The 12,270-nt window shown below is 50.9% G+C and overlaps 2 protein-coding genes across 2 annotated transcripts in view; both read right to left on the bottom strand.

The window, feature by feature from the left end:
- Positions 1–12,270, bottom strand: part of LOC135974173 (uncharacterized) — a 266,713-nt gene that overhangs the window by 15,095 nt on the left and 239,348 nt on the right. The window lies entirely within an intron of this gene.
- The window catches only part of LOC135974172 (maestro heat-like repeat-containing protein family member 7), an 80,140-nt gene that overhangs the window by 9,074 nt on the left and 58,796 nt on the right, over positions 1–12,270 (bottom strand). Inside the window, exons 31-33 of the mRNA XM_065561096.1 lie at positions 4,330–4,421; positions 3,879–3,942; positions 227–278 (exon numbers count right to left, since the gene is read on the bottom strand). The gene's annotated coding sequence lies outside the window, so the exon portion shown is untranslated. The remainder of the gene's footprint in view (positions 1–226; positions 279–3,878; positions 3,943–4,329; positions 4,422–12,270) is intronic.

The following is a 12,270-nucleotide window of genomic DNA, read 5'->3' as shown; positions in this document are numbered from 1 at the left end:
CAAGCTAGGCGGTTGCCTTGGGCGCTAACATTTGGGGGCGGCGACCGCGGCGGCCGGATCGTCGGCTGCCCCCGTTGTCGTCCGTATTTTGGGGGCGGGACCTTCTGCCGCCTGTCGGGGGCGGCATTTCGGGGGCGGGACCTTCCGCCACCTAGGGCGGCAAAAACGCTGGCGGCGCTCCTGGGTGTACCTAAAGCTGTAGTGCACGGCCCGTGTCTGTGCTTACCTCACTAGTCCTGGAACAGCTCCTCGGGAAACAGCACCTCAGCCCTTCTGGCCTGGAATAGGAAGAGGAAGGATTAATCATTCAAACACATAACAGCCCATGTCACCATGGGGCTGAAGGGCTCCTGCTACTCAGACTGCATCAATGGGCACAGAGATCGGACATAATCTGATTCGCTGCAAAGGGACCTAAGAGGAGAAAAACGTAGGGGAGGCAGAGCATCAGCGCCACCCTGTGGTGAGTGGCTTACATGACTAGTTTCTGCCTTACTTTTTTGGAAGAACAATACAAAGTCCTAACTAAGGGGGAACTGTTTCCTTGCAGTGAGCCCAGGACGAATTCCCACCAGAGGGGCTGCTGCTGGGCTAGGGTGTTAACTTGGACCCTGCCTTCCTTTGCAATCCCCAAGCCTCTTCAAGCGCAGTCAATTAGGACTCCAGGAACAGAGGTGGTTGCTTTGGGTAGGTCTACACTTGGGGCTATTTCGACCCTGCTAGCACGGGTGTAACAGCAGTGTAGATGGTGAGGCCTGGCTAAGGCAAGTAAAGGGACGCTTGAACCCTATGGCTATGCACCCTACCTGCCCATGCAGGGCCTCCCGTGTCTACGCTGCTATATTTAGTAGGGTAGAGTCCTGCCCCTTCCCCGCTGCCAGAGCCTTTCCCCACAGCAGTGAAAGATTCCAGTGGGGAAAGGCTCTGGTGGGGGGAGGCAGTGCGGAATGGCACCGGCAGCTCCCCAAGCTGAGCCTGGCTGCCCTCCCTACCACAGCCTTTCACGTGTAGCTACACGCACCCTACGTGCTGACGTAAGTGTAGACAAGGCCTTTGTGTAATAAAGGACAGCGCAGGATGGAAGAGGGACAGGGTCAGGATTTAAGGATCATGGAAGCTTTTTTTTTGGTTAGCTGCTGTATGGAGATGGCTGCTGTGTTCGTAAAGGGACCCCTGTACTACAGAAATAGCTCAGGGTCTGGGACAGGGTGTCACATTTTTCTGTGTCCTTCTGCACCTCAAAACTTTTTTTTTTTAAAAGGCTACTAGTCAAATCCAGCAGTTGGGAACCCAGTGTGCAGTACACACAGCCTAGCTACACACCAGGGGTTATTGTAATCAGCGACTGCCCCAAGCCACATCATTCAGCTCTGGCTCTGGATCCAGATCTCAGCGTCCCCAAGTCCACCAGTGCTGGGTTTGGGCATCTCTCACTGCCATGATCATTTCAAAGCCTCAGCCAACACACTCCAGTGTCCTGAGTCACTGATGCTGCAGGGCTAGAGATCCTCAGCTGGTGTGAATTTGCAGAGCTCCATTGCCGTCCATAGCGCTAAGCCAATTTGCACCATCCGAGGAGCTGGTTCTTGGAGTCTGGTACTGACTAGTGAAGGACTAGCTATAAGCATTAGCAGACTGAATCAAAACTTGAGTTCCATCCAGTCCAGGACCCCATCTCTGACAGCAGCCAGCACCCGATGGTTCAGAGGAAGCTGTCAGAATCTCACAGAAGCAGCTGTGGAAGAATCTGTCTCCCAGATGGGCTTTCTACAGATCTCTAATAGGCCTCTGTTCTTATTCTTCCCCAAAGCGGAGTGACGTTAGCACAGGAAGGAACAAAGGTACCTGTTCTAAATAGAGTTCAGCCTGAGAATTAGTCTGAATCCAATATGCTGACAGGCTGAAAAACATGAAGGGCCCAGCCGGCTTTGTAGTGCTCTGCGCTTTCCCAGCCAGCCAGGTCCTTCCTGAAGCCGTTGTTCAGAAAATAGGGGTCTCCTCAGAATCGCCCTGGGCTCATGTGCGCATGGTGGCTGGGGTGGGAGACTCAGTGGGGACAAGAGCCAGAGTCAGTCCAGAGCGACTGTAGGAGAACTACGCTGCGAGCTGGACTGTCCCCGTGCCAGGCAAACCGACAGGCTGCTTTCATGGTTAACGTCGTCTTGCCTCCAGCTTTCCTGTCTTACTTTTAAGCAATTGTCCTGGCCTCCTGAGAATGTGAATAACTCCCATAGGCTCGCTGATCACCGTGACCACACTCCCCCGGAGCCTTCTCCTTGCCGTCAGCTCCCTCACTCCCTGCCCATAACTCTCCTCCCACAGTCCAGGGACCAGTTATTTTGCACTTTGCTGTATTTTATCTAGAGTCTCCTCTGTAAATGTGTGTGTGTGTGGGAGGGTGGGGATAGGGGTGAGGGTGGGGGTGGGGTGAGAATTGCCATATGAAAGGTGGCGAGGAGAGAGCTTGTCTCTAACTCTACAGAGCTTTGATCTCCTAGCTGTGATTCACACCCTTACTGCTGCATAATAGAGGTGAAGGAGGCATGGCCCAGTCTAGTGGCACTAGCCCATTTCAGTCATGAGGACAGAGGTTGCTGTGCTCTGGGTTTATCCTGCTAGCCTGGGGCTGGCCAATCACTGTACTGTTATGTAATAAGGGTCCCCTGTGGAACGCATAATGAGCTAGTCAGGGTCAAAGGTTACTTGGTCCATCCTCAGCCATGAATTTTAGCAGGCGGATGCTGCTCCTCCCTCTTTTCTCCTCTTTGTGGACTTTGGCGGTGCCCAGCAGTTCGTGTGTTGGGGTATCAACAAGGAAAAAAGAAGTTTAGCAACAGCAGAGAAAGGGGAACTCTGGATTAGCTTTATTCCAGCTCAATCATCACACTATTAATGACGGAAATGGTCTCTGCTCTGTCCTTTGTAGGGCTCAAAGAACACATTCTCTTCTCCATGGGCCTGGGCCAAAGCCCATTAAAGACAACAGAGAGACTGACTTCCGTGAGCTTTGTTTGGATCAGGCCACCATGAACAAAGAGGGGTTGGACTCATTCCTGCGTCTCTAGGCTTAGCCTATAACCATCTCACTGTCCACTATTTCCTCTGACTGACGGACTGGTCTCACCCTCACTCAGATCCCGGACTAAGGAACTGGATCTGGGGAGTTTGTACCCAATATCCCCCACCTCCTCCCTCTTTACATCTGAGGGTCTCTCTGATGAGTCCTTGCTGAGGACTGTCAAGTCATATTGCCCTGGCCTGATCTTCTTTGACTAAACACCAGGAAATACGGGCTTCCAGGGCTCCATCTGTGTCTTTGCATTAACCAGGTGTATCTTCCTGCCTCATTTAACTACCAGGCTCCTCTGATCAGCGAAGCAGCAGAAAAGCTTCCTGACTCAGGATACAGAGTAACTCTGCTGCTCAGTGCAGCATCTGCCAACCTGCCAGCCTTGAGGCCCAGCCTGTGATATGGTTCTGCAGATCCTAGGCTCAGTGCAGATCCTGGCAGCTGCGTGGGAATGTGCCTGAAAGCCGCTTTTGTGCACCACCCCCACCAACTTGGAGGCCATCTGGCCACTGGGCCAGCCCCCAGCATAAAGCAGAGAAGCCTCGGGGATGCCGCAGCCATGCCCCCTCTCCCTTGGGAACACCTCCCTCTCCTGAGGCTGGGAGGAGGGTGGTGTTGGAGCCATTACAACAGGCCGATGGTGCCCATTACAGAAGAGGATGATCACACAGTGGATGACCAAAGCACACAGTACAAATTAGACCCCATTGGTGCCATGACAGGGCCTCTGCGTCCCCATTGCCATCTCCTTGACCCACACCCTGGGACCTCTGCTTCCTCACTGCACTAACCTAAGGATATTACTTACGTTCACGTACCAAGTCCAGGCCTTCTGATCTGGGTTTGTCTGCCGGCGTGCTGGACAGTGCGCCCTAGGGAATCAACACAACGGCTCTCCTGTCAATGCTTACATTCTCCAGGGCGAACTTTCAGAGGTTCAGCCTCTCAACAAAGAGAGCAGTTTTCAAGACGTCTCACAGGAATTCAAACGCAGTCACAATCTGGGAAATTACCGAGGGACTGATGGCCGAATGCTGCGCTATTTCCACTGTTCCAGAGGGATTTCCTCAGAAGTATCTGGATGATTATGGTTTCAACACAATCCCTGCCTTTTACATAAACCCCAGGCCAGCCCACTTACAGGTCAAGAAATGAGGATGCAAGGTGCCCCAGACATACATATGGGGCACTGCCAGTTGTGAGAATATGGGACTGAGCAACGCTCTGCAATCTCAGTTCAACAAGTCAACAAAACTTACCTCAGCAAAGAAGGCAACTGAGGTGAGCGTGTGCTTCTTCCTGCCCCACTTGGGCCTTGGGCCTGAAATCCTTCCCTCTCTCATGTGGGGCTCTGCAACATAAATACCCATGAGTAACAGGGACAGCAAGCTCTACAGAGCAAATCCGTACGGCAGATTGTAGAAAGAATAGCTTATACTATCTATCTATCTATCATTACATGTTAATTCACTTACAGCATCTAGGCCTCCCCATTGTAGCTGAATGGTTCACAGTCAGAAGCTGGGATGTATCTGTTGAGGGGCTGGATTGTAGGATGAGAGTCCATGCATAGGCTCAGGCCAATGTCTTCCTATGTCACTGTCCAAAGTCTGGCACTAACATTCATATTCAGGCATCTAAACAAGTGGATTGATTTTCAGAGGAGCTGAACAGCCACGGCTTCGGCAGATTCGAGTGAGAAGTTCTTGGTATTCAGCATTTGAGAAAGGTCAGGCCATTTATTTAGGTGCCTGAGTGTGGCATTGCAGCCTCTGCCATGGGTCGTTTACAATGAATACGGAATCAACATCATCTCGGCACGACAACCAAGTTCAGGTTCTAATCGAGCTGTATCCTCTCTGTACTGCTGTAAGGTTGCGAAACATTGGGACTGCGCCACTCAGAGTGGGCAAAGCTGGAGGCTTTCCACATAAAATGCCAACGTTGTATATTGGGCATAGAGTGGAAGGACTTCATTTGTAAAGCAGATGTTCATGGTCGCTCCGGTCTACAGACTACTGGGGCCATTGTCCGGAGATGGCGTCTTATGCTTTTCAGACATGTCGCGAGTATGCCACAAGACCAGGCCTGCACAACATACAGCCCGCGGGCCGCATGCGGCCCATGGGGGCTCACTGTGCGGCCCGCGGGGGGATTCTAAACCCCACCACACAAAGTCCCGAGGCTGGCGTGGCGTCGCTTCCTGGGGCAGCTCCTGGTGGCGTGCCTGCCCGCCGACAGGAGCCAGCAATGCGGGACACAGGCACGGAGCCCTCCCGCGCTGCCGGCCCCCCCGCCCCAAGCGGCACACGGGGATGGAGCCCTCGCGCGCCGCCGCGCCTCCACCTGTCCCCCAAGCGGGACACGGAGCCCGCGCGCGTTGCTGTCCTTCCCCACTGCCCCAAGCGGGACACGGGCACGGAGCGCTCGCCCCCCCCCCCCCCAGCGGGACACAGGGCTCAGCCACTGCACCCGTCCTGAGCGCTTTTTGGCCCACCCCCCCACGGGACTCCTGCCCCATCCAACCCCCCGCGTTCCTTGATGCCCACCCCGGGACCCCTGCCCCATCCAACCCCCCGCGTTCCTTGATGCCCACCCCGGGACCCCTGCCCCATCCACCCCCTTCCCTGTCCCCTGACTGCCCTCCACCGCCCCATCCAACTTCTCTCCTGATTCCCCATCCAAACACCCCTTCTCCCTGTCCCCTGACCACCCTTGGAACCCCTGCCCCTGACTGCCTCCCACCACCCATCCAACCCCTGCTCCTTCCTGACTGCCCCCCGGGACCCTTGCCCCCATTCAATCCCCCTGTTCCCTGCCATCTGACCGCCCTGACGCCTATCCACCCCCCCACCTCCCTGAACTCCCCTGCCCTCTATCCAACATCCCCTCCCTGCTCCCTTACCGCGCTGCCTGGAGGTGGCTGGCGGTGCTACAGCCGCGCCACTCGGCTGGAGCCGGGCCACACTGCCACTGCGCAGTGCCTGGAGCACCGAGTCAGTCTGAGCTTGCAGCCCCCCCGCTTCCCGCGAATCAGCTGTTCGTGCAGGAAGCCTGGGAGGGCTGAGAAGCAAGCAGCGGCTTCGCGTTCAGGCCCAGGGAGGCGGAGCGGAGGTGAGCTGGGGCGGGGAGCGGTTCCCCTGCGCGCCCCTCCCCGCGGGTTACCAGCTGTGGCGCGGACAGCTCCCCCCACCCCAGCTCACCTCCGCTCCGTCTCCGCCTCCCTGGGTTTGAGCACGAAGCCGCCGCTTGCTTCTCTGCCCTCCCAGGCTTCCCGCACGAACAGCTGATTCGCGGGAAGCGGGGGGGGGGGGGGAGGGAAGCGGGGCGGAGTGTTCAGAGGCGGAGGCGGAGCAGAGGTGAGCTGGGGCCGGGGAGCGGGGCGGAGAGCTGGAGCACCCATTGGGTCGGCTCCTAAGGCGCCACTTTTGGATAATGTGCTCAGGGGGAGCAGCTGCTCCCTCTTCTCCCCCCCAGCTACGGTCCTGGTCACTTCAACTTACCGGTTGTTAAATTTAGAAGCCCTTTTAGAACCGGTCCCGCGCAGGACAACTGGTTCTAAAAGGGCTTCTAAATTTAACAACCGGTTCCCGCGAACCGGCTCCTGCTCACCACTGGAGACTCCCCTTGCCGCTCTCACCCTAGGAGCCAGAGACCTCCCAGCAGGGCTGGTGAGTGCGGCCAGGGAAGGGGGAAGGGGAAGGGGAAGGTGGAGTGAGTGTCTGGGAGGTGTGCAGGGGGTGCTGGGCTGTGAGGGTGTGGAGGGCGCTGGGCAGTGGGGGAGGTTTGTGTGTTTTGGGGTGCTAGGCAGTGGGGGCCTGTTGGGGGGTGCTGGGCAGTGAGGGAGATCTCATAGACTCATATAGACTCTAAGGTCAGAAGGGACCATTATGATCATCTAGTCTGACCTCCCGCATGATGTGGGCCACAAAACCTGACCCCCCCACTCCTGGAAGAATTCTCTCCCTTGACTTAGCTGTTGAACTCCCCAAATCATTATTTAAAGACTTCAAGTTGCTGAGAATCCTCCAGCAAGCGACCCCTGCCCCATGCTGCGGAGGAAGGCAAAAAACCCCAGGGCCTCTGCCAATCTACCCTGGAGGAAAATTCCTTCCTGACCCCAAATATGGCGATTAGCTGAACCCCGAGCATGCGGGCAAGATTCTCTAGCCAGTCCTCCTGGAAAAGTTCTCTGTAGTAACTTTTAATATCCCATAATTGACCATTGTTATTGACCTATTGACTAAAATCACTGTATCCCATCAAACCATCTCCTCCATAAACTTATCAAGCTTAATCTTAAAGCCAGAGAGGTCTTTCGCCCCCACTGTTTCCCTTGGAAGGCTGTTCCAAAACTTCACCCCTCTGATGGTTAGAAACCGTCATCTAATTTCAAGCCTAAACTTCCCGACGGCCAGTTTATATCCATTCGTTCTAGTGTCCACATTAGTACTGAGCTGAAATAATTCCTCTCCCTCCCTGGTATTTATCCCTCTGATATATTTAAAGAGAGCAATCATATCCCCCCTCAGCCTTCTTTTGGTTAAGGTAAACAAACCGAGCTCCTCGAGTCTCCTTTCATACGACAGATTTTCCATTCCTCGGATCATCCTAGTGGCCCTTCTTTGTACCCATTCCAGTTTGATTTCATCCTTTTTAAACATGGGAGACCAGAACTGCACACAGTACTCCAAATGAGGTCTCACCAGTGCCTTGTATAACGAAACCAGCACCTCCTTATCCCTACTAGAAATACCTCGCCTAATGCATCCCAAGACAGCATTAGCTTTTTTCATGGCCACGTCACATTGCCGACTCATAATCATCCTGCGATCAACCAGGACTCCGAGGTCCTTCTCCTCTTCCGTTACATCCAACTGATGCGTCCCCAGCTTATAACTAAAATTCTTGTTAGTTATCCCTAAATGCATAACCTTACACTTCTCACTATTAAATTTCATTTTATTACTATTACTCCAGTTTACAAGGTCATCCAAATCTCCCTGCAGGATATTCCAATCCTTCTCCGAATTGGCAATACCTCCCAACTTTGTGTCATCCACAAACTTTATCAGCCCACTCCTACATTTGGTTCCGAGGTCAGTAATGAATAGATTAAATAAAATTGGACCCAAAACCGAACCTTGAGGAACTCCACTGGTAACCTCCCTCCAACCTGACAGTTCACTTTTTAGTACGACCCGCTGCAGTCTCCCCTTTAACCAGTTCCTTATCCACCTCTGGATTTTCATATCGATCCCCATCTTTTCCAATTTAACCAATAATTCCTCATGCGGTACCGTATCAAACGCTTTACTGAAATCGAGGTATATTAGATCCACTGCATTTCCTTTATCTAAAAAATCTGTTACTTTCTCAAAGAAGGAGATCAGATTGGTTTGGCACGATCTACCTTTCGTAAAACCGTGTTGTAATTTGTCCCAATTGGCATTGACCTCAAGGTCCTTAACTACTTTCTCCTTCAAAATGTAGTAACGATACAGTTACTAAAGTAAGCTTTAAAACAGGCCTGCACAACTCGTAAAGCGGCGAGGGCCATATTACTCCAAAGGAAACAGCTGAGGGCCGAAACCCCCCGGCCCCGCGGAAACACCCCCCCCCCAGCGCCACCCAGCCCCGCGGAAACAAACCCTCCTTCCCCAGCACCGCCCCGCCGAAACAGCTAAGGTTTGGGGGGGAGGGTGTGTGATACTTTATTAAGAATTTTTCAATTAAAACAAACAATTTTTTAAATTATTTTAATTTTTTTTATTAATCATGGAAAAATGAAAAACACCTGTTCCGTTGAAAGAAAACATTTGTACTTTTCATAATTACCTTGCAAATTTAATGAGAAATATTACATCTCTTTTCGGCAACAAGCTTGTCGCATTCGGGGGTCATATTTGAAGTGGATATTTTCATAATGTCTTCCAAATGGTCGTCAGTCAGAGAAGAACGTTGCTTGTTTTTATTCATGTTCATGATGGAAAATGTTTGTTCACATATGTAAGTGCGTCCAAAAATGCTGAATGTTTTCAGTGCAACTTCGTTGTCCAGACTTTTGTAGAAGTGCCGCAAGCTGCTTTCTCTGTGCTTATTTCGGTAAACTGCCGAACACTGAAGTTCAATAACCTCCAACTGCAAATCTAGTGGCACTTCCTCTGGATCCACAGAAAAGGGATCTTCAATCAGCTTCAACTGGACGTCTTCTTCTTTAGACAAAGTAAGTCTTCTGTCAAATTCTTCAATCAAAAGAATGATGTGCTTTGCATATTTTTCTCCTAACTCAGCGTGTTTGTGCTGAGGGATACGCTGTGCACAAGTGGGAAAGTAACACATTTCACCTTTTGACAGCTGACTTCTGAAAATTTCAATTTCATTTTGAAAGCTTTCACTGCTGCACACATTTGAAAGATAAGTTGATTTTTTCCCTGAAGTTGAATGTTGAGATCATTCAGGTGTGCTGTAATATCACAAAAGAAAAAGAGATCTTGATTCCAGGACTCATTTTCAAGCTCTGGGAATTGTATTGGCCCATTTTCTAGGAATTTTGCTACCTCCTCTTTCAAAGCAACGAAACGCTGGAGCACTCTTCCTCGACTCAATCACCTCATTTCTGTATGGTAGATTAAGTCATTGCACTCAGTGTCTACCCCTTCAAGAAAGGCTCGAAATGTCCTCCGTTTTAGTCCTCTAGAACGGATGTAGTTTACAATGGAAACTACCACTGACATTACATGCTCAAATTTTAAGACTTTGCTACAAAAAACCTGCTGATGTATAATGCAGTGATGTTTGGTTATTTCTCTCCCGATAAATTCTTCAAGAAGAGTAACTGCTCCAACATTTTTTTGGCACATAGCTGGAGCACCATCAGTACAAATGGCCACCAAGTTTGTGAAATCTAATCCCGACTTATCATTCATGCACTATCACTTCACTGGAGATTTCTTTTCCGGTTGTGCGACCCGTCATGGAGCACATGCCAGCAAGTTCTTCAGTAATTTCAAAGTTTTTATCAATACCTCTAATAAAAATAAGAAGTTGGGCGGTGTCTTTTAAATCAGTGTTTTCATCCATAGCTAGGGAGTAAAAGCAGAATTCACTGACTCTCTGCTTTAACTGATCACTTAAATTGGTAGAAATGTCAGCTATTCTTCTCCGTACAGTCATGCGTGATAGACTGACATTCTCAAATATTCCCCTCTTTTCTGGACATAACTCAGATATAGCAATCAACATACACTTTTTTAATAACTCGCCTTCTGTGAAGCATTTCCCAGCAGCAGCAATTTCCTTAGAAATTTTAAAGCTTACTTTAGTAACTGTATCGTTCTCAGTGCTCACTTTCTTGAAAATTTGCTGTTCTCTACTAAGGTTTTTCGCTAAACTGGCTACTTTAATTATTTTTTCATTTGGGCTCAATTTGGCGAGATTGGGATGCTTAGTTTCAAAGTGCCACCGAACGTTGTATTCTTTCAGAACGACTAACGTTTCGCAACACACGAGGCACAGTATTTTGTCTTTGGCAATAGTACATAAGTATTTATTTGTCCATTCAATGTTGAAAACTCTGTGCTCTGATTCTATTTTTCTCTTTTTCTTTTCACTCATGGTATCCATTATGAAGCTCAAGATTTTGTTGAATAAATTCACACACAAGGGAAACACTCACAGTCACACACAAAGAGAAGAGATATCTCACGGCGCAGGGCACACTGACGGCGTGTGGAAGCCTGTAGGTCAAGGGGTCACTATATTACTGCACACAGCAGTCAATCAATGCAGTTGTAGATAACTCTCTGCATTATGCATTTTTGTATAACTTTTATATGACTTTGTATTGAACCTTGGTACTATGTTATAGCGGGCTCCTAAGATAGTATAATTAAGGTAAAAGAAAAATTTCTTCTGTGCAAATTTTTGAAGCAGAGTTCAAATTTGTGTGCCATGAGGCAAATGCGCCCAAGTGAGTAAAATGCTTATACATTTAAAGTTTTAATTTGCAATTTGTGTCAATTTATATGGGTTTTCAGATAGAGACATCATAAGAAAAACAAAAGTTTGTGTTTTAAATTGAAAATTTTCCTAAAAAATATCAATAAATGATTATCAGCCAAGAATAAGATATGTAATTACAAATGCATTTTAATTTCTTTATTGGTCGAAATGTCAAAGACTGCTAAACTAACCTTACTGTTTTTCCCTGCGATCTTTTTCATTTGCCCATTCAATATAAACTCTGTCCAAATCTATCAGTCCTCAATCCAGCTGGTAACTCTTAATACACATCAGCACCCCACATAGAACCCCCACTCGCTAGTTTCCCAATACACACAGATTTCTCCTCCCTCCCTCCCAGTGCCCTTCCCCACAGCCCCACCACCACAACTAAACAATGCCCCACACAGACCCCCAGTGCCCTGACACACAGATCTTTGTCACTGCCCAGCACCCCCCAACAGGTCCCCACTGCCTAGCACCCCAAAACACACAAACCTCCCACACTGCCCAGCGCCCTCCACACCCTCACAGCCCAGCACTCCCCGCACACCTCCCAGACACTCACTCCACCATACCCTTCCCCCTTCCCTGGCCGCACTCACCAGCCCTGCTGGGAGGTCTCTGGCTCCTAGGGTGAGAGCGGCAAGGGGAGTCTCCAGTGGTGAGCGGGAGCCAGTTCGCGGGAACCGGTTGTTAAATTTAGAAGCCCTTTTATAACTAGTTGTCCTGCACGGGACCGGTTCTAAAAGGGCTTCTAAATTTAACAACCGGTAAGTTGAAGTGACCAGGACCGTAGCTGGGGGGAGCAGAGGGAGAGGCTGCTCCCTCTGAGCACATTATCCAAAAGTGGCGCCTTAGGAGCCGACCCCATGGGTGCTCCAGCTCTCCGCCCCGCTCCCCGGCTCCAGCTCACCTCCGCTCTGCCTCCGCCTCTGAACACTCCGCCCCGCTTCTCCCCCCCCCCACCCGCTTCCCGTGAATCAGCTGTTCGCGCGGGAAGCCTGGGAGGGCAGAGAAGCAAGCGGCGGCTTCGTGCTCAAGCCCAGGGAAGCGGAGACGGAGCGGAGGTGAGCTGGGGTGGGGGGAGCCATCCGCGCCACAGCAGGTAACCCGGGGGGAGGGGCGCCCAGGGGAACCGCTCTCCGCCCCAGCTCACCTCCGCTCAGCCTCCCTGGGCCTGAGCGCGAAGCCGC

This window comes from Chrysemys picta, chromosome 11 (genome assembly GCF_011386835.1).
Source record: "Chrysemys picta bellii isolate R12L10 chromosome 11, ASM1138683v2, whole genome shotgun sequence".
Taxonomy (NCBI): Eukaryota; Metazoa; Chordata; order Testudines; family Emydidae; genus Chrysemys; species Chrysemys picta.
The sequence above is the reverse complement of the archived record's forward strand: the minus strand, read 5'-3'. Positions and strand labels throughout refer to the sequence as shown.